At 43.6% G+C, this 19,897-nt stretch overlaps 1 long non-coding RNA gene across 3 annotated transcripts in view; it reads right to left on the reverse strand.

The window, feature by feature from the left end:
- LOC123380751 overlaps positions 1-19,897 on the reverse strand; it is a 39,074-nt gene that overhangs the window by 8,414 nt on the left and 10,763 nt on the right. For 2 of the 3 annotated variants that reach the window (XR_006586898.1, XR_006586897.1), the window contains exon 2: positions 13,216-13,357. This is a non-coding gene — a long non-coding RNA (uncharacterized LOC123380751). Of the gene's footprint in view, positions 1-2,631; positions 5,345-13,215; positions 13,358-19,897 lie in introns of those variants that run through there. The other variant, XR_006586896.1, reaches the window with a different exon arrangement.

Genomic DNA, 19,897 nt, shown 5'->3' on the forward strand with positions numbered 1-19,897 from the left:
TGTGTGTGTGTGTGGTGAGGGTGGGAGTTGTTTTTTTTCTTTTTAAATTTATTTTTGAGAGCGAGTGAGAGAGAGCACACGCGCGCTTGAGCGTGTACAAGTGGGGGAGGGGCAGAGAGAGAATCCCAGAGAGAGAATCCACTGTTGGCATGGACCCAGATGCAGGGTTCGAACTCACGAACCGTGAGAGCGAGACCTGAGCCAAAGTCAGATGCTTAAGCGACTGAGCCATCCAGGCGCCCCAGGGTGAGAGTTTTAGATAGGTGAGCCTTACACCAAAATCAAGGGTGGACGTATTGGTGCCCTTGGCCCCATTCCAACTCCATTAAGCTGCCACGTCTTGCAATACCTCCTCATCTAGTGGGACTGGCCACGTCACCTCGAAAGACATATCTGCTACAGCCATCCTCAGTGTGGATGCTCAGATGGGGCCCAGATGTCTGTGAGGCAGGGCCAAATGCCCCATGGCAGACACTGGCAAAGGCCAGAAGGACGATGTGACGGAGACTTGAGGACCCGCACCAGCAGGAACCAGGGTGAGGACAAACCAGCCGCTATTAGCCCTGCGGGATTCTGAACAAGCAGAGAAAGACCGGACGATGAGGAGCTAAGATTCCTTCACCACATTCCTTCCACAGGCCAGCCACTGTTTCAGGAAGGGAGGCAGGAAATAGAAGAGGCTACCAGAGAGACAACTTTTTTAATTCAAAGAAATCAGGCACCGGGCACCCGGGTGACTCAGTCGGTGAAGCGTTCGACTCCCACTCAGATCGTGATCTCGCTGTTCATGAGTTTGAGCCCCGTGTTGGGCTCTGTGCTGACAGCTCGCAGCCTGGAGCCTGCTTTGGATTCCGTGTCTCCCTCTCTCTCTGCCCCTCCCCGCTCAAGCTCTATCTCTCCCTCTCTCTCAAAAATAAACATTAAAAACAAACAAACAAACAAACAAACAAAAAAAGGAAATCAGGCACGAAGGCACGAATGGGACTGTATGAATTATCAGATCAATCTACATTTTAAAATGAATAAAGTTAAGGGCTTGGTAGGAAGACCAAACCTTTTTCAATATATATTTTTTAATTTATTTATTTTGAGAGAGAATGAGAGGGGCAGAGAGAGAGAGAGAGAGAGAGAGAGAGAGAGAGAGAGAAGCCCAGACAGGCTCCACACTGTCAGCACAGAGCCCAATGTGGGGCTTGAACTCGAGAAATGCGAGATCATGATCCACCTTGAAATCAAGAGTCGGGCGCTTAACCAACTGAGCCACTCAGGAGCCCCTAGACAGACCAAATTTTTATAGAGACTTTGCATATCTAAGTTTCAGCCTTGGTGAAAGTATGACCTCACTACAAATGTCAGAATATCTTATCCCAGTGCCTGGTGCAGAGTGAATACTCAAGAAGGCATTTTAGGGTGTCTCTCACTTGTATTCACCATCAAACACAGTTCATTTTGGAAGTGAGTGAGTCCTTATTCCCTGGGTTCAATTGCAGAGAATGAGATTTTTTTTTTTTTTTTTTTTGATACTTAGTGAATGCATTAGTCAAGGTGCTGGGAGAAGTGAATGCCAAGATGAGATTAAACATTAAGGACTTTATTAGGGCCACACCCGTGAGAGGAAATAGGGAAGGAGCCCTGAAGTCTAGGAAGGCTGTTTGACCACAGTGCAAACCCAACGGAGTCAAGCAGAGAGGAAGGGAATGTCCTTTGGCAGTGACCAGGACCATCTCAGGAAGATGCAAGGGGCCATCAGGGGTCCCCAAGCCAAATCAGATGTCAGAGACGTCATGGCTCTAGGGAATGGTCCTGCTCTATTGTTCTGGCTGCTCTAGTTATTGGCTGAATCCAAAACTTCAGGGCAAATGCGGTTGTAGATTTCAGGGCATAGCCGCTGAAGCCTTTGATTGACTAAACTCCCAGTGGTTAGAGATCCAAGAGACGAGTTCTCATGACCCATCGTATACATAATCCCTCCGCCTCAACGGGGAGCGCCAACAATTGCCATAGCCTGGCTTTGGCAGGTATGTCTATCTTATACATTGTTCTGAAGGTTAGTAAAGGAGGCACATTTCTTAGGAACGTTGGTACCGGTTAAACACACACTCCAATCTTGCTGTATTTATTGCTCTGAAGCGCACCTCTTAGAGTGCCTCAAATTTACCTTCTTTGGAGTAGTCTGACATTCCGATGAAAGTCTTTTTTAAGTCCAAGGCTGACTTCTTCAGTTTATTTAATAAGCATCTTACATCTTTTCTTACCCATGATTGAGTACTTTTCATGCTTCTCACATAAGCATGAAAAGTAAGCAATTAATCTCATAAGTATTTTTTTCCATGAGGAGAGAGGGTATAGGAGAAGGAGGAATTAGTCTTTGAAATGAATCACCAGGACACCTCAATTTCCTCATCTCTGAAATGGGGGAAATAACATCTGCCTTATCATATTATAGGAAGGATTAGTTTTTGTATTACTCAGAAGGAGATACCAGAAACCACTCCAGGTACTTTATTTATTTTTTTATTAAAAAAAATTTTTTTTCCAACGTTTATTTATTTTTGGGACAGAGAGAGACAGAGCATGAACAGGGGAGGGGCAGAGAGAGAAGGAGACACAGAACCGGAAACAGGCTCCAGGCTCCGAGCCATCAGCCCAGAGCCTGACGCGGGGCTCGAACTCACGGACCGCGAGATCGTGACCTGGCTGAAGTCAGATGCTTAACCGACTGCGCCACCCAGGCGCCCCCACTCCAGGTACTTTAATCAAAAGGGGATTAATACAGGGAACAAGGGGTCTACAGAATTGCTGGAAGGACCCTCGGGACAAGTAACCGCTAACCCTGCGTTAGCGGGGTAATCCTAATTGGTAGCTTCTGGATCATACCACCTTGGCTGCAACCTTGGGACAGAACAGAAAGCCCGTGCAGGGGCTGTTGGCTTCCAGTGACACAGGATTTGCATGGTCACAGTTGTATGACTGTGTTCCATCTGCTGAACTGTGCTCCAAATTTATGTCTCCTACAGGAAGTTCTTTTTTTTTTTTTTTAAGTTTATTTAGTTTGAGCAAGAGAGAGAAAGAGCGAGGAAGAGGCAGAGAGAGAATCCCAAGCAGGCTCCGTGCTGTCATCTCGAACCCCAATGCGGGGCTCAAACTTACAAACCATGAGATCATGACCTGAGCTGAAATCGAGAATCTGATGCTTAACCAACTGAGCCACCCAGGCACTCCTCGTACGGGAAGTTATTAATGTTCATAAGGAAAGTACAATTTTTTTGAGGCTTCATGTGTTTGCTTTTTCAAATCATACATTCTAGGAAATTTCTAGATACATAATGAACTTTGAGACCCCAATGTTATAATAACAAGACACATCCACTTTGGAGTTTATGACTTCAGTGAATTATGTTTGAAGTGTGAATTCTGGAGCATTATAAAACTAGGAAACACAGAACCCCCCCTCCCCCAAACAAATGACACTTGGGTTTTTTTAAAATCTAACTTTACTATTAAAACTAAAATTAAATTGAATTTTGAAATGTAAAAATTTGAGAATTGTAAAGAAAGCATTAGAATAAGGAAAGTTTCCTTATTTAGCAGCTTGGTTGAAACCATTTTTATACATTTTATTAAAATTGTATTACATTTCCCTATCAAATATTTTTTCTGTATTTATGTAATCCGTTTCAGGGAAGAATTTTCCATTAGAACCAGGTTTGAGCAAGAGTGCTATTGGTACAGCAAACCTCTGTTTCCAAAAATAGTATTGTTACATTGACACATCATTATTGGAAGACTTCCAATAATTTGCTTCCGAGCGGCGGAAAATAATTTCTTTAGGACTGAGAGAAATAGTCACCTCTATGTTGTATTTAATGTGAAAATCCCTGAAAGGATTTTTTCCCCCTCCTTTGGAGAGTGGGGAAATAATTTTCAGGAACTCAGTGCTCAGAAGGGAGACCGGATTTGTTATGCACGCAAAGCCTTCCACAATAGAGGCACCGAAAGTTTTCCTGGGTGTCCGGGAAATAAAAGATCTTTGAGCATCTTTTTTTTTTTTTTTTTTTTTTTTTTTTTTGACTATTTGGGCATCTGCCTGGCTCCTCGTGGGCCTGAGCACAGCCACAGATTCTGTACCCCTTGGATCCTTCTGCATCCAGGTGTGAGAGCCCCAAGCGGAGTGTCAGGCCTGCCCTTGATATGGGTACATGAGGCGTCAGTGGGCCTGGTGGGAATGGGCAGCGGAATGGAGGGGGGTTCTGGGAGGAAATCAGCGCAGATGAAGCCAGGGAGACTGAGCCCTCAAAGCCTCATGTGCCAGAGTCGGGGAGGGGGATGCGGGAGGGGAGGGGTGGTATAGATTTCATCAGACAGGCATTGCCTGGAGCCCCCAGGGGTTTTCTAAGCTGAAGAGTGACATTTTGGGGCGCCTGGGTGGCTCAGTTGGTTAAGCCTCCGGACTCTTGGTTTGGGCTCGGGTCATGACCTCACGGTTCGTGAGTTCAGTTCCAGCCTTGGGGGGCTCTGTGTTGGCAGTGCAGAAGCCTGCTTGGGATTCTCTCTCTCCCTCTCTCTCTCTGCCCCTCCCCCATTCATGCTAACTCTGTCTCAAATAAACTTAAAAAAAAAAGATACTTAAGCTGAAGAGTGACATCTTAAAATGTGCATTTGGAAAGGCCAGCTGGTGTCCGCTGAGAGGGCTGGAAGTGACAGGCTGGGTACAGAGAGAAATCCGGTTAAGGACGCACTGTTGCGTCTAGGGTGCAGGCGTCAGAGTGAGAAATGGGGAGGTGGAGGAATGACTCATTCAGATATGACTTAATCTAAGCCGGAAGCGTACGGACGTATGAATGTGCAGCCAAGTCCTACAACGGCCAGAACCCATTCCCGTGGGCGTGTCTCCGGGAGCCCCTTGTCCCCTGCCAGCAGGGCCATAGGGGCGCTTTACAAGGATCCGTCCACCGGCCCCTGGGCTTCTGGGAGCGCCGTGACAATGGAGTCTGGAACATAAGGGTTTTTATATTCCGTGTACCTGGAAGGTCTACCCGGGGTGGGGGTGGGGGTGGGGGGTGCTGCAGCAATATTGGCTCCTTCTATGGGAAGGCAGCCGCTGCAATCAACAGGAGAGTCGGTTTGGGACGCAGGCAGCTGGAGCCACGGTCAAAGTGAAGGGTCACGTGGTAGCTGCATCCAGCACCGCAGAATTCTTTGTTTCCATCAGCAGTGTTGGGATTCAGCTGCAGGGAGCGGGGTCCTTCATTCAATTTTATGAAAGGGCGCAGCCTTGGAGGGCGCCTGGCTGGCTCAGTCTGTTAAGCGTCAGACTTCAGCTCAGGTCGTGATCTCAAGGTTCCTTAAAAAAAAAAAAAAAAAAAAAAAAAAAAAAAAAAAAGTTTTTTTTTTTTTAAATAAGATTAAAAAGAGCGCAGCCTCTATAGTCGACAGTAGCTGTCACATCACTGCTAACCCTTTTGGTGAAATTTTTGGTCAAGGTGGCCGCCTTAGTTTTCCATTCTGGGGCTCAGTTGGGTTTCACAGCAGGCTTAAATGTCGGAATAAAAACAGGAGAGTCGGGGACGGGATCAGAATAGCTCACGGGGTGAGAGAAAATGCCATCGTCTAAAAACAAAATAATCACAGACCTGAGCTGTTTGCTCTGCCTAGATGCAGCAGGGCCGGGCTGTGGTTGTTAGGAAAACCTCAGAGAGCAGAGTTTCCCCCTGAAGCAGGGGATCCAAGGGGTGAGAGCACTTCTCGGTTCCAGGGGCCTCTGGGCCGGGGTACAAACGGTCGGCGAGTAAACCTCAGAGTGTAACACGCGGACTCTCTGCCTTCCCAGGTGGTTCACCAGGCTTGTCTTTACCCATCGCAAGATTCCCAGGGTATTTTTGTTTCAGACGTGGCCTATGTTACAATGTCGAGAGTGACTCGGGGGGGAAAAAGAGGCCCCCAAGAGGCCCCCGTCCAGGGATGTAGTGAAACCAGTCCGCCAGCGGCCTGGGAGGCATGTGGCTCTGTGCCTCGAGCAACCACTGCAGCCTGGGAGCCCTGGAATGTTCCAAGCTGCCCACAGTGCTCACTGTAAACGGCTGAATGGAGAAGGCTGACGGCCGGCTTCATACTAACCTGTCACAGCATCGAGGGATGATGGGGACGTAATCTTGTCTCCACGGAGCACACACTCTAAGGAATTTGGAAACTGATTTTTCTTTTGAGGAAGACTTTTTAATGCAGCTTTTTGTGCATAAGAGGCACAGCAACAGTGGTAACTTGCTGGTTTATAAAGAGGCCTAATTTCCACTTGTCTCGGTTTTTCCCTATCGCAGTAGAGACAACAAGGAATATTCCTCTCCTTTCTGTTCTTTTGCCTTCGGCCCCAGTCCACTCATTAAATGCTGGTCCCACGTTCCAGTTTCCAGATATGGTTTCCTGCAGTCTCAGGAATTCTGGATGTGTTTGGCTGGGGTCAGGAGGTGAGGGGGGCGGGGTGGGCCAACTGGTAACTGAATCTCTATTGTCGAGCACCCATGTGGTTCTCTATCAGTCAGTCTCCAAGAAACAGAACTTTCTTAATCTGTATACTTCCATCTGATTTTTTAATTAAAAAAATTTTTTTAACATGTTCATTTTTGAGAGACAGAGACAGAGAATGAGAGAGGCACACACACACACAGAGAGAGAGAGAGAGAGAGAGAGAGAGAGAGAGAGAGAATCCAAAGCAGGCTCCGGGCTTTTGGCTGTCAGCTCAGAGCCCGATGCAGGGCTCAAACTCATGGACCGCAAGATCATGACCTGAGCTGAAGTCGGGCGCTTAACTAACTGAGCCACCCAGGCACCCCTCATCTGATTTATAAAACCAGCCAGCCTCAAGCTAACAGACCACAATGTTAGAGGAGACTTATTCTCATCCATCACCACCAAAGCCTCAGAACTGAGACTCCCTTACCCTTCATACCAACACTGGATTAAAGGACAGAGTTCTTTCAAATAGTTTTTTGGTTTTTGGGGTGTTTTTTGGGTTTGTTTTTTGTTTTTGCCAGATGCCTTTCCCTACAGGAATTCTATTCATGGTACTGTCCACTACACCGAAAGTCCTGCTGAGTTTTAGATGGTGGAGATTTTATTTTTTATTTTTCTAATTTATTTTTGTTTTAATATGAAATTTACTGTCAAATTGGTTTCCATACAACACCCAGTGCTCATCCCAACAGGTGCCCTCCTCAATACCCATCACCCACCCACCTCTCCCTCCCACCCCTATCAATCCTCAGATTGTTGTTCTCAGTTTTTAAGAGTCTCTTATGGTTTGGCTCCCTCCCTCTCTAACTTTTTTTTTCTCCTTCCCCATGGTCTCCCCCATGGTCTTCTGTTAAGTTTCTCAGGATCCACATAAGAGTGAAAACATATGGTATCTATCTTTCTCTGTATGACTTATTTCACTTAGCATAACACTCTCCAGTTCCGTCCACGTTGCTACAAAAGGCCATATTTCATTCCTTCTCATTGCCACGTAGTACTCCATTGTGTATATAAACCGCAATTTCTTTATCCATTCATCAGTTGATGGACATGTAGGCTCTTTCCATAATTTGGCTATTGTTGAAAGCACTGCTATAAAGTTTGGGGTATACGTGCCCCTACATCCCTTGGGTAAATTCCTAGCAGTGATGGTGGAGATTTTAAATAGCAATTACTTATGGTGGAGGGATGGGAGCAATGGGGAAGGGGAAGGAGTTGCTCATCTTGGATATTGAGGTAGTGGGAATGGGCCACATAATCTCCTAAAGAAGAGATGTTCTTGCTTTGGGATTCCTTCAAGAGATACTAATTGATCACCCACCAGATCTGGGGATATATCAGAGAACAAGCCAACACCCCTGTTTTATGGAGGTTACATGCTGTAGGGAAGACAGACAATAAGCAAGGAAGCAATTAGATTTTTTTTTTAACTGCAGAAACGCAATGGAGGGAAATGAACAGCATGATGGGATGGGAGGGTGTGGAGACCTTCAGGGAAGGTGGTGCCAGAACATCTACCTGAGCAGGTGGTCAGTGGGCCAGAGCTGAGACAAGAAGGCCAGGACTAAGCCAGCCACATGGAGATCTGTGGGGTGAAGAGAACACGGCTGGCTTTGTTTTTATCTCTGTTTTTTACACTTATTTTTATTTTTGTATTGATTCCTACTTTTTGTATTTTTTTATTTATTCTTTTATTTTTATATTGATTCTTTGTTCTTCTTCATTTTATTTTTGTATTTATTTTTCGGATTCAAGACACCACTACTAGACCTCTAAGAAAGACAAAAGGCAATGTAATCATCATTGCAAATCACCATGGATTGCAAAACACATTTTGATCCCAGAGATATTAAAATATGTCAAAAAGAGGGGCACCTGGGTGGCTCCGTCGGTTAAGCATCTGACTTCGGCTCAGGTCAGAATCTCACGGCTGGTGGGTTCGAGTTCCGCCTCGGGCTCTGTGCTGACGACTCAGAGCCTGGAGCCTGCTTCGGATTCTGTGTCTCCCCCTCTCTCTGGCCCTGCCATGCTCATGCTCTGTCTCTATCTCTCAATAATAAATAAATGTTAAAAAAAATTTAAAAATAAAATAAAATATGTTAAAAAAGTATGCCTTCACATCAATGTAACACACCAATGCAAAAGCTTGTAAGTGAAAAAAAGGCTTGGCTTGCTTGAGCAACTGAAAATAATCTGATACGTTTGTAGCTAGTGAATTGAAGGAGCAAAAGGTCTGAGGTTTCAGGAGGTAAATGGATAAATCTTGGGTCCAGAATCTTGGGTTTGGGGCTTAAGCATAAAGGTGTGATGATGATGCCCTCTGCTGAGGAGAGACTTTGAACTTGCCAAGACGCCAACTTTAGACGGATCTTACATATTGTAAGTGGTGATTAAGATGAGGCGGGGTAAAAGGAGATTTAATACTCACTTAAAACTCAAGGCTTATAAAAAGGCTTTTGTTCCTTGTCTATCTGGAAACCAGGGATCCTTGAAATTGTTAGCTGAAGAAACTGAATAAGATTCACATTGCTTTTTTATGCGGATTTTTATGTCATCTGCCTTCCATGTCCCCATGATCAGTAAACTGGTAAAGTGCCAGAAAATGCTTCTCCATTACTTTCCTTCTGATAGCAGGTGGATGGAATTGGCGCATCATCTAGAAAGCCGAGTTCCTGCAGGATTTACAGTCCAGTTTCGCAAACTATTTAAGGCGATAAATTTTCCATGGAGGCCATCAGCCAGCACGATAATTGGGCCTATATGGCTGTTTATAGCAAAATGTCACCACATCTATTATGTCATTTTAATGCTGCGACCTTCCCAAAAGGCAGTTGGGGACTGGAAGTATTGCCTACAGTAATATAGACCAGAAAACTGATGTCTGGCTCCTGATGACATGTGCAGGTGCTGGAAGAACTTGAAACTGAACCCGGGCTCTGAAATCGCAGCCCTGATTCTTTGGCTCAAATGCTGAAGCCCTTGGGTCTTGATTTCCCTAATGTCATCATCCCACCCCAGGCGCTTTTTGTGTTTCTATAGTGAAATCAAGGGTAAGTCCATCCCTGTGTTGTACTTTTGCAAATAGATTTTTTTCTCATCTCTTTTGCTCCCACAACCACAAGCGATGAAATGCATCCATGCTCAAGGTGGTTGACGCCCCAAGGTAATGAAGGTTGCTACTGTGTTTGAGAAATGGATCAGCCTTGCTCCTTGAACACTGTTTGAATGAAGGTTAACTGATCCTGCTCCCTGCTTCCAAGTACTCAGACCCAGAATATATTGTGTTCCCCCCAAGTGTTTCGGTGTTTACTTTCTAGGAAAGGCTAAGAGGAGGTGCTTTTTTCAACAGTGAATGAACATTCAGCCAATAGTTTTAAAGCTTGGATAACTATCAGACTTCCTTTGGAGGGTTTTAAAACAATATCGGTTTGCTGCCTTTTTACTATATTGAAATCTCCATATTTACAATATTAGATTTTCCAGGAGTTGGAAGAAGGGGGAGACATTTGATTTTTTTCTAAGCTCCCTTGTCATTCTGGTGATTATGCATTTGAGAAGTGCAGCCTTGAAGAGTCCTCCAAAAATGATGATAGCTCTTCTCTAGAATAAGCCCCTTGGCCCTCCTCCATCTCTTGTCCCCTCAGAGAATTCTAGAGAGCACATCATCTCATGCTTATAAATGATAACCTCTTCCCCTTTGCTGGCTGTTCCTTGAGCACTTGACAAGTTCCAGTCTTTCGTCTTTAAAAAGGAACACACAAACAAAACATCTTTCCTCAACCCCATGCTTTTCTCCAGCTAAGCTCTTGTTTCAACCAGACAAGGGTTGCTTTTCTACCCAACGTCTCCACTCCTCTATCTTCTAAGTCTGATCGCTGCCCCTCCGAGCTCCTCAACCTTACAGTCACTCTCCCTTGCTGGCAACCAGATGCACGCTTTTCCGTTCGTATCTTCCCTGGCTTCTTGGCATCCCTGACTGTCAGCCTCTGCTTCCCTTCTGGATTTGCATGGCTTTCATGGCACCATCCCCGTCCATTTTGGTTTTTTTGGTAGTTGTTGTTCTGGACTCTGCTTCTCAGAGAATGGAAACGTCCCCTTCCGTATGACCCTTAGAATCGTTTCTGGCAGGAAGGTCTTCAGCCTACCTGGATCAGAATCACTGTAGGTGCTAATGAAAAATCTAGAATCCTGGACTTATTAAAGCAGCATCACTGGGGACATGGCCTGAGAAACTAAATTGTCAGCATACGTTTTAGGTCAGAACTTCCCAACCGGCCTGCCGCAAATGAATTAAACAAGATACAGATGCCCCTGACCCCACCCCCCCCAGGTTTCTAGTGTCTGGGAACAAAGGAAGCCACAGGCTCTGGGCTGGTTGTGCTGCATGAACAGTTTCACTCATTATTCCCAGGTCTCTTACCAATAGGATCATTTGCATAGATGCCAAGAGGGGAGAAGCTTTGGGAAGCATTGCCTAGGCAGTTTTTATGAACCATCAAATTTGGGGCCCACTGCCTTAAATGTTAGTGTCCCTTGGGTTGTCCTGTCCAGACCAGCATCTTTCCCTACTGCTCTACAAACTAGTCCAGGATAATTCCATCCACTCCACAGTTCCAACTTCTACAGCTACAGTTTTGTCTGAGATCTGCAACCACATGCCTAAATGCCTTTGGCCCTCAACTGTTAAACGTCCCAAAGGTCCCTCAAAACCAATATGTATCAGCCCCGGGATGAAAAGCAAACCTTCACGTGTCCTAAATCAATTCATCTGGACTCTATTCCACCTTGCCATAGTCTAATAAATTGCTTTAATTGTAACAGTGGGGATGAAACTTATCTCCCCCACGAGATTGTGAAGTTATTTATGGCAGGAACATCATGTCGGCAATTTTAATCTATCTCGGTACTGTCATATTACTTTTCACGTAAAAGATACTCAATAAACAACAACTTCCACCTGAATCATTACTGAGTTAGCATAAGGAATCAGACAGGAGTTGATTTGAGTTAATGTCTCCCACTTAGGAGCTATGTGACTTTAAACAAATTATTCTATGGTTCTGATACTTGAGTTTTTTAACCTGATTGAGACAAGACCATTCATTTCATAGAGTTGGTGAAGAAGCGCTTACAAAGAACCTAAAATAGATGCCAGGCACAGGATAGGTGCCCGATAATTATTAGTGTCCTAACATTTACCTTATGAGGCAGGCATTGACCACCTCTCACAGAAAAGAGAATGAAGACTCAGTCAAAAGAACATTCTTAATGCCATTTGGGAATAAGATAACATATGCAAATGATCTAAATGGGGCCTGGCACATGGGAAGCATCTTCCTAATGTAAGCTCAAAACATATTTGTTGATAAAATAAATGTTTGTTAGTCCACTATCCTCATTTCCACGTTTTTATGCATGAACACGACATTAAGACATTTCTGCTCCCCATATATCTTGCCTGTCTTGGGCAAATATTCAGGTCACTCTTGCCAGACATGAGAAATAAGGCAGGATTAGACATGGCTCCTGTTCAATGGCCTGACAAAATCACTTGATAGCAAGATATAAAAATCCATCCAGGAGAAAAAGAAAAAAATATAGTGTGAGATGTAGCCAAACCACATAGGGGAAGGGACGAAGAGAAAACATGGAGATTGAACAGCATTACTCGAGGGAGCAGTTTTGAAACAGCAACGGAAGAATCTGGAGATGAATGTCACCTCGGTACCCAGCAGGTGGTGGGGTGGAAAGGAGGAGGGAGGAAGAGAAAATTGGAAACAGCAGGAACAGGGCTATAACTGGCATCAGTAGAGACACAAAGGTGAAAGCTGGCATTGGAACAGCATTGGGTTGTTAGAACACCAAGCTGAGTGCAGGCGGGAGAAATGGACGCTGAGAGGGTGCTAACGACAATGGCGAATAAAAGAGGAAGCGAGTAGAACCCAAAGTGGCAGTAAAATTGAAGTTAGGCAGATGAACACGTAGTATAAGACCCGCTCATTTTCACACGCACCGGTTCCCACACGTCCTTTACTGCGCGGTAGGCGCTGTGCTAAGCTTGGCATCTGGGACTTTGTTGACAAGACATGTAGCTGAAGGGTTTACACGGCATGTTCTTTCCCCCTCAACAGCATGTTTGTATTTCCCCTAAATTCCTGGGAGGAGTAAACAAAAGAAGATAGAGTATGTTTCTTTGGGGATGCCAGCCCCTGTAAGGAACCCCAGGACCCCCGAGAGGATGGTTCTATATCAATAATAGGACTCTCTGTAGGTCCTGATCTGTCATGTGGACGAATCATATTCAAGTATATTAATGCTCCAAAGAAAAGAGAAAGTAGAAGAAGGTCTTCATTAGGAGGCTTTCGGTCAGTGCGTGATAAATGAGAACATGTAACTTGGTAGAAAATTTTATTACGAAGCCTCAACTTTGAAAGGGAATATAAAAATGCAGCATCACTCTTGGAAAGTGAGACCTGCTTTGCAAGAGAACGTGTCTTTCACTTTTGTTATTTTTGAGACAGAGAGAGCACAAGCAGGGGAAGAGCAGAGGGGGGGGGGGCAGAGGATCCAAAGCGGGTCTGTGCTGACAGCATAGAGCCTGATGCAGGGCTTGAACTCATGGTTTATGAGATCTTGTTGACCTGAGCTGAAGGCAGATGCTTAACCAACTGAGCCAAAAGCCATTCCTACCTTTTTATTACCCACCTGAAAGTAAGCAAATGGCTCCACAGGAGACAAAACTTGACATTCTCCAGAGCAATTCACAATCTCTAACTTCTGAGGTACGTTTGCCGTTCAGTCATCCTCTCACCCAAGTGGCTGGTGATTTTTGCTCCGAAGACTCTGACTGTGGATAAATACAAAAATGTTCACAGAGAGTTATTTCTCAACACTGAAGAACCGATATGTCTTAACACTTGAATGAATTATACTGATCCTCTGGGATCACACCTCTTTTCCAAATATTTCCATTTCTAACGTGTCTGTGCAACTCTGCCTTCGTCGAAGTAGATGATGCTTCTCTCTCTCCACACCATGGTTCTCTCCCTGCTCTTCCTAGAGCCCCAGTGTTTCTGCAGTGGTCCCGTGGGAAACTCTAGAAAAGCTGGGATGTACAGCAAAGGAAGGGCCTCTTTCTCTGAATCCCACACCATTTCAATATCCAAACGTCTGTAGCTACATTCTTACGTGTTCTACTTATATATGGTGCTTCCACATTTAAAAAAACTGGGTTTATATGAAGAAAGGGACTCCCCTCAGCAGAGTCTTTTACGGAACCAAATTTTAATTAAAAAAAAATTTTTTTTTAATGTTTATTCATTTTTGAGACAGAGAGAGACAGCATGAACAGGGGAGGGTCAGGGAGAGAGGGAGACACAGAATCTGAAACAGGCTCCAGGCTCTGAGCCATCAGCACAGAGCCTGACGCGGGGCTTGAACTCACGAACCGTGAGATCATGACCTGAGCCGAAGTCGGACGCTTAACCGACTGAGCCACCCAGGCGCCCCAGCCAAATTTTAATTTTTATGAAGTCCAGTGTGTCATTTTTTTCCTTTTATGGAGCATGCTTCAGAGGTCAAGTTTAAAAACATTTTCCTGCTGCTAGATTCTGAGTATTTTCTTCTTTTTTCTAAGTGTCTCATGACTTTATGTTTTATCCTTAAGTCCATGGTCCGTTTTGAGTTAATCTTTGTACAACCATATACTTACGAAATGCACCTCAAGATAGTTTTGAAAAACAACTATTTTTGGCTGTGGTTGTCAACTGCCCCATTTGTATTTGTTGAAAAAGCTGTATTTCCCCTACTAAGTCGTTTCTATACCTTTGTCGAAAGTTAGTTTGTCATATTAGTGTGGGCTTATTTCTGGGTTCTCTGTTTCATCGATTGATGTGTCCGTCCTTCTACCAGTACTGCCCAATTTGTCTGGCTATGTAATAAATCTTAAACAATCAGGTAGATTGATTTTTCCCACTTCATTATGTTTCAAATTGGTTTAGCTACTCAAGTTCCTTTTCATTTCCATATACATTTTAGAATAATTTTGTCTATATCTACAAAATAATATGCTGGACTTTGATAAAAATTTGGATCAAACTTGGGTATCGGTTTGAGGAAAGTTGACTTCTTTTCTATGTGCATCTTCCAATCCATGAACATGTTATGTCTCTTCATTTAGTTATATCATCTTTAATATCTTTCATCAGCTTTTGTAGTTTTCAAAATTTAAGTTCTGTACATATTTCGTTAGATTTATATCTAAATATTCCATTTTATTTTGAGTCGATTGTAAATGGGATGGTATTTTAAATTTTGTTGTCTATGTGTTCATTACTAGTATATAGAAATACAATTGATTTTTTAAATGTTTATTTTTTTTAAATTTTTTCAACGTTTATTTATTTTTGGGACAGAGAGAGACAGAGCATGAACGGGGGAGGGGCAGAGAGAGAGGGAGACACAGAATCGGAAACAGGCTCCAGGCTCTGAGCCATCAGCCCAGAGCCCGACGCGGGGCTCAAACTCACAGACCGCGAGATTGCGACCTGGCTGAAGTCAGACGCTTAATCGACTGCGCCACCCAGGCGCCCCTAAATGTTTATTTTTGAGAGAGAGAGAGAGTGTGTGTGTGTGTGTGTGCGTGCATAGTGGGGAGGGGCAGAGAGAGAAAGAGACAGAGGATCCAAAGCAGTCTCCGCACTGACAGCAGAGAGCCTGATGGGGGACTTGAACTCATGAACTATGACATCATGAAATTTACCATTTTAACCATATTTAAGTTCAGGGGCATTAAGTACACCCACCATCCCCACTATCCATCAACAGAACTTTCTCATCACACCAAATTGAAACTCGGCAGTGGTTAGATAATAACTCCCCACTCTCTACTTCTCCAGATGTGGGCAACCACTATCTATCTCCATAAATTTGATCATTCCAGACACATCATATAAGTGGAATCATACACCATTTGTCCTTTTGTGTTGCAAGTATTTCACTTAACAAGTCTTCACATTTCATCCATGGTGTAACATGTAGACATACGTACTGCGAAGCAAGTTGTAGCATGTATTAGAATTTCTTTCCTGTTTTCTTTTTTAACCAATCTAGACATCTATCTTATTTTAATAGACAAAGACAAGCCCTCCATAATGCCAGAACACATTCTGAGGACATTTTAATTCTGTCTTCAGACTGATCTACCTCCAGTGCTCAGTGTTTTGGAGGTGAACAGGCTGTTGGTTAATTTTTTTTTAATTTAGTTTTCTTACAGAACAGACATTGTATAGACACAGCTAAAACTAAAACCGCCATATTACCGGAATGAAGCATTTCCTTCCTTGTAAAAACCGAATAATATCCGATTGTATATGTACACCTCATTTTGTTTATCGATTCACCCATCAATAGACATTTGGACTGTCTCCACTTTTGGCGATTGGGAAGAATGCTGCTGTGAACGTGGGCGTAAAAGTATCTCTTCGAGACTGACCCTGCTTTCAATTCTTTTGGTGCAAACCCAGAAGTAGAATGTCTGGATCATATTTTAACTTCGTGCATATTTGTTTAGTAACTACCATACCGTGTTTCACGTCAGCTGCACCATTTTGCATTCCCATCTATAATTCACAAGGGCTGCAATTTCTCCCCATCCTCACAAACTCCGTTCTTTCCTGTGAGTTCTTTTTCTTTTTAAATAATTGCCATCCTAACAGGCGTAAAGACGTATCTCACTGTGGTTTTGCCTCCATCTTTCTAATGCTTAGTTATCCTCTTTGCATGTGCTGTGGTCCATTTGTATATCTTCTTGGATACATGTCTAGACAAGCCCTTCACCCATTAAAAAAAAAAATAGGTTGCTTGTTTTTTGTTGCTGAGTTGTAGTTCTTTATATATTCTGGATATTAATCCCTTATTGGATATGTCATATGCAAATATTTTCTGTGTTGCCTTTTCATTCTCTTGATAGTTTCTTTATGTATATATATACATATATATATATATACATATATATATATATACATATATATATATACATATATATATATACATATATATATATACATATATATATGTATATATATATATATATATATATAGTTTTTTTTTTAGAGAAAGAGAAGGAGTGTGGGCAGGGGTGTTGGTGGCAGAGGGAGGGAGAAAGAGAGAAAATCCCAAGCAGGCATCACACTCAGTGTAGAGCCTGATGTGGGGCTCAATCCCACGCCCCTAAGATCATGACCCGAGCCAAAATCAAGAGTCAGACACTCAACTGACTCAACACCCACGCACCTTTTGACAGTGTCTTTTTTTTTTTATTTTTTTTTTAACATTTATTCATTATTGAGAGACAGAGAGAGGCAGAGCATGAGCATGGGAGGGGCAGAGAGAGTGGGAGATACAGAATCTGAAGCAGGCTCCAGGCTCTGAGCAAGCTGTCAGCACAGAGCCCAACGCGGGGTTCGAACTCACAAACTGCAAGATCGTGACCTGAGCCAAAGTCAGACGCTCAACCGACTGAACCACCCAGGTGCCCCTGATAGCGTCTTTCGATGCACAGAAGTCTTTCATTTTGATGAAGTCAAATGTATCTATTTTCTTTTGTTGCCTGTGTCTTGCTGTCATATCCAAGAAATAACTGCCGTGTCCAATGTTGTGAAGCTTTTCCTCTATGTTTTCTTCTAAGAGTTTTATAGTTTTAACTTTTACATGTAGGAGTTTGATCCATTTTTAGTTTAGTATATGGTATCAAGGTTAGTGTCCAACTTCCTTGTTTTGCTTGTGAGTTCTAGACAGTATTTGTAGATTCTTTAAGATTTTCTACATACACTGTCATGTCATCTTCAAATAGGGACAGTTTTTATTTCTTCCTTTTAGATATTTATGCATTTTATTTCCTTTTCTTGACTTGTTGCACTGGACATTATACAGTGTCCAGAATTATGGCGAATAAAAATGGTGATAGCAAACATCCTTGCATTGTTCCCATTCTTAGGAGGGAAGTATTCAGTTTTTCATCATTAAATATACTCTTAGCTATAGGTTTTTTATTTGGTTGGTTTTGTTTGTATATGCTGTTTATCAAGCAGAGGAAGCCCTCTTGGCTGAGACTTTCTATTTTTTCATTTGTTTCAAGCAGGTTCATAACTGTGTTTTATGAGGGCTGCTGTAACATTTTCATCAGGTGATTCTAACATCTAAGTCATGTCATTAGCGTCTGTTTTTCATTAAGTTGGAGACCTTCTGGGTTCTTGGTATGAGCGTTTTTCCATTGAAACCTGAACCGCTTTGTATTATGTACTGAGACTCTGTCTTACTTAAACCTTCCGTTTTCATTTGCTTTCTCTGATACGGCTTCGGCAGGGCATGGTGAGGGGCACTGCCTCATTACTAACGGGAGGAGACAGAAGTCTTTTGGCCTCACGGATACCTGAGAGGAAGGGGGCTCAATGTTACTTCTACACGGGGGTGGGAATTCTGGCTCTCCATGTGATCTCCGCTGACACCATCGCGTGGGTGGTCTATTACCACGGGTGGCGACTAAAGTCCTGACCACCTACTTGGTCTCCTCTGACACCATCCCAGCAGGAGAGGGCGGGGCACCTGTCAGGTGAAAGTCAGGCTCTACTGATACTGTTGGAAAAGAGGGGAGTGGGTGGGACAAGGAGGCGTATGACTGCCCAGTAAGCAGTCCCCTGCAAGGTGTTCTCTTGCACTACCTGGGTGGATACTATTGGGGTCCCTCACCATAGCCTACTGAAGATAGAAGTCTAGGCTTCCCAATCTGTCTCTGCCGGCATCCATGGGGTAGGACTACTGTTTTCTTTTGTTTTGTTTTCTTGCGATGTGTGCTTATTGTGTCTTCTTGGCTCCACTGTTCAGAGTCTTCTTGTGTTTATTTTATATAGAATGTCCGGGGTTGCAATCAGTGAGAGGAATAGGGGGAAATACCTCTAACTCCATCTTCCTAGGTGAAGAACTCTAAGTTTACTCCTACTTGCGAAGAGACTAGATCATAATTATTCCCAGCACAAAAAAGAAATGATAATTATGTGACGTGATAGAGGTGGTAACTAATGTTGTGATGGCAATAATAGTGTAACACATATAAATGCATCCAATCAACTCGTTGTACACCTCAAACTTACACAATGTTGTATGTAAAATGGATTTCAATTAAAAAAGAAAAGAAGGGAAGGCAAAGCTGGGGGTGAGGAAAATGAAACTTTAATAGACTAAAGCTTCAGACCCACACAGAGCCCATGGCAAAGCCCCCAAAGAAGTCACGTTGCCTTAAGATTCTGACTCCTTTCACATGACACCACCCTCGTAATTGTGAAAGTGTCAGACCTTCTCAGGAGGTTGTGAAACAGTCTCCCCTTGAAAAAACAAAGTCACGTCAAATGTTTTGAAGCGGCAAGCTGCTGAGTGAGTCTCATCGATGTTTAAGAAATCAAATTCATGGTTAATGCTCTATTTAATCACAGGCCAGCACTGAGGGGCTGTGGGCAGAAGTCACGAGGGGTCGCTCCAGCATTTCAAAGTACTCCAGCTGCCTTGTAACGTCTCCCCTACATTTGCCCTTTAGGCTTACTTGTATCTACGGTAGAAGCACATCTCTTTTGCCCAGATACCGTCTACACATTGTTCCTAAAAGACCTCTCTCTGGATTTTGGTAATTATGATGAGATTTCTCCCCCACTTTCAACTTCCTTTATCTCAAGTCAGACACAGAGTTAAGAGAAGGGGATCTGATAACCCCAACTCTGCACCTCTGCGCTGCGGAGTGATCAGGCTGTGTTTGGAGTCTCCTCCATCAGCCAACAAAGTGAGTTCACGGCCCGGTCCAGGTCCCCAGCACGATGAGGAGCCGAGGTTACAGGCTCAGCTTATCAAACGCTCTTTGGCAGATGCCCAAGTCATTCCAAGTCTTGCCCTAGAATGGAGACGAAGTGGTTTTAAGAGCTGACAGATAGAAACTTAAGCCTTCCTTTCTGCCACATCTGGAGTTCTTTTCTGAAATAAAGAACAATGACAACTAATGTTCTTTGAACACCTCACAGAATAGTGTCTCCGCATTCTGCGGGGAGAGACAGAGGGCGGCGATGAGGGGAAACACTCCTCTCTCATGGCAGGAGTGGAATTGCATGCAGGCTACTGTGGTTGTGAAGCAAACACACTCTGTTCCATTGCAGCCACCAATCTTTAGACCTGATAACATATTTTGAGCCTCAAGTTACACCAACAAAACACAACAAACAAACAAAACAAACCAACCTGGTTTTTGCTTTCACCAAAGGAAGGCTTACATTTAAATAAATAAACTTACAGTAGGAGTATTCATTGATACTTGTAATGCCTTCTCTTGGAAAGAAACTTACTGCAA

This window comes from Felis catus, chromosome D2, assembly GCF_018350175.1.
Source record: "Felis catus isolate Fca126 chromosome D2, F.catus_Fca126_mat1.0, whole genome shotgun sequence".
In the NCBI taxonomy this organism is placed as follows: Eukaryota; Metazoa; Chordata; class Mammalia; order Carnivora; family Felidae; genus Felis; species Felis catus.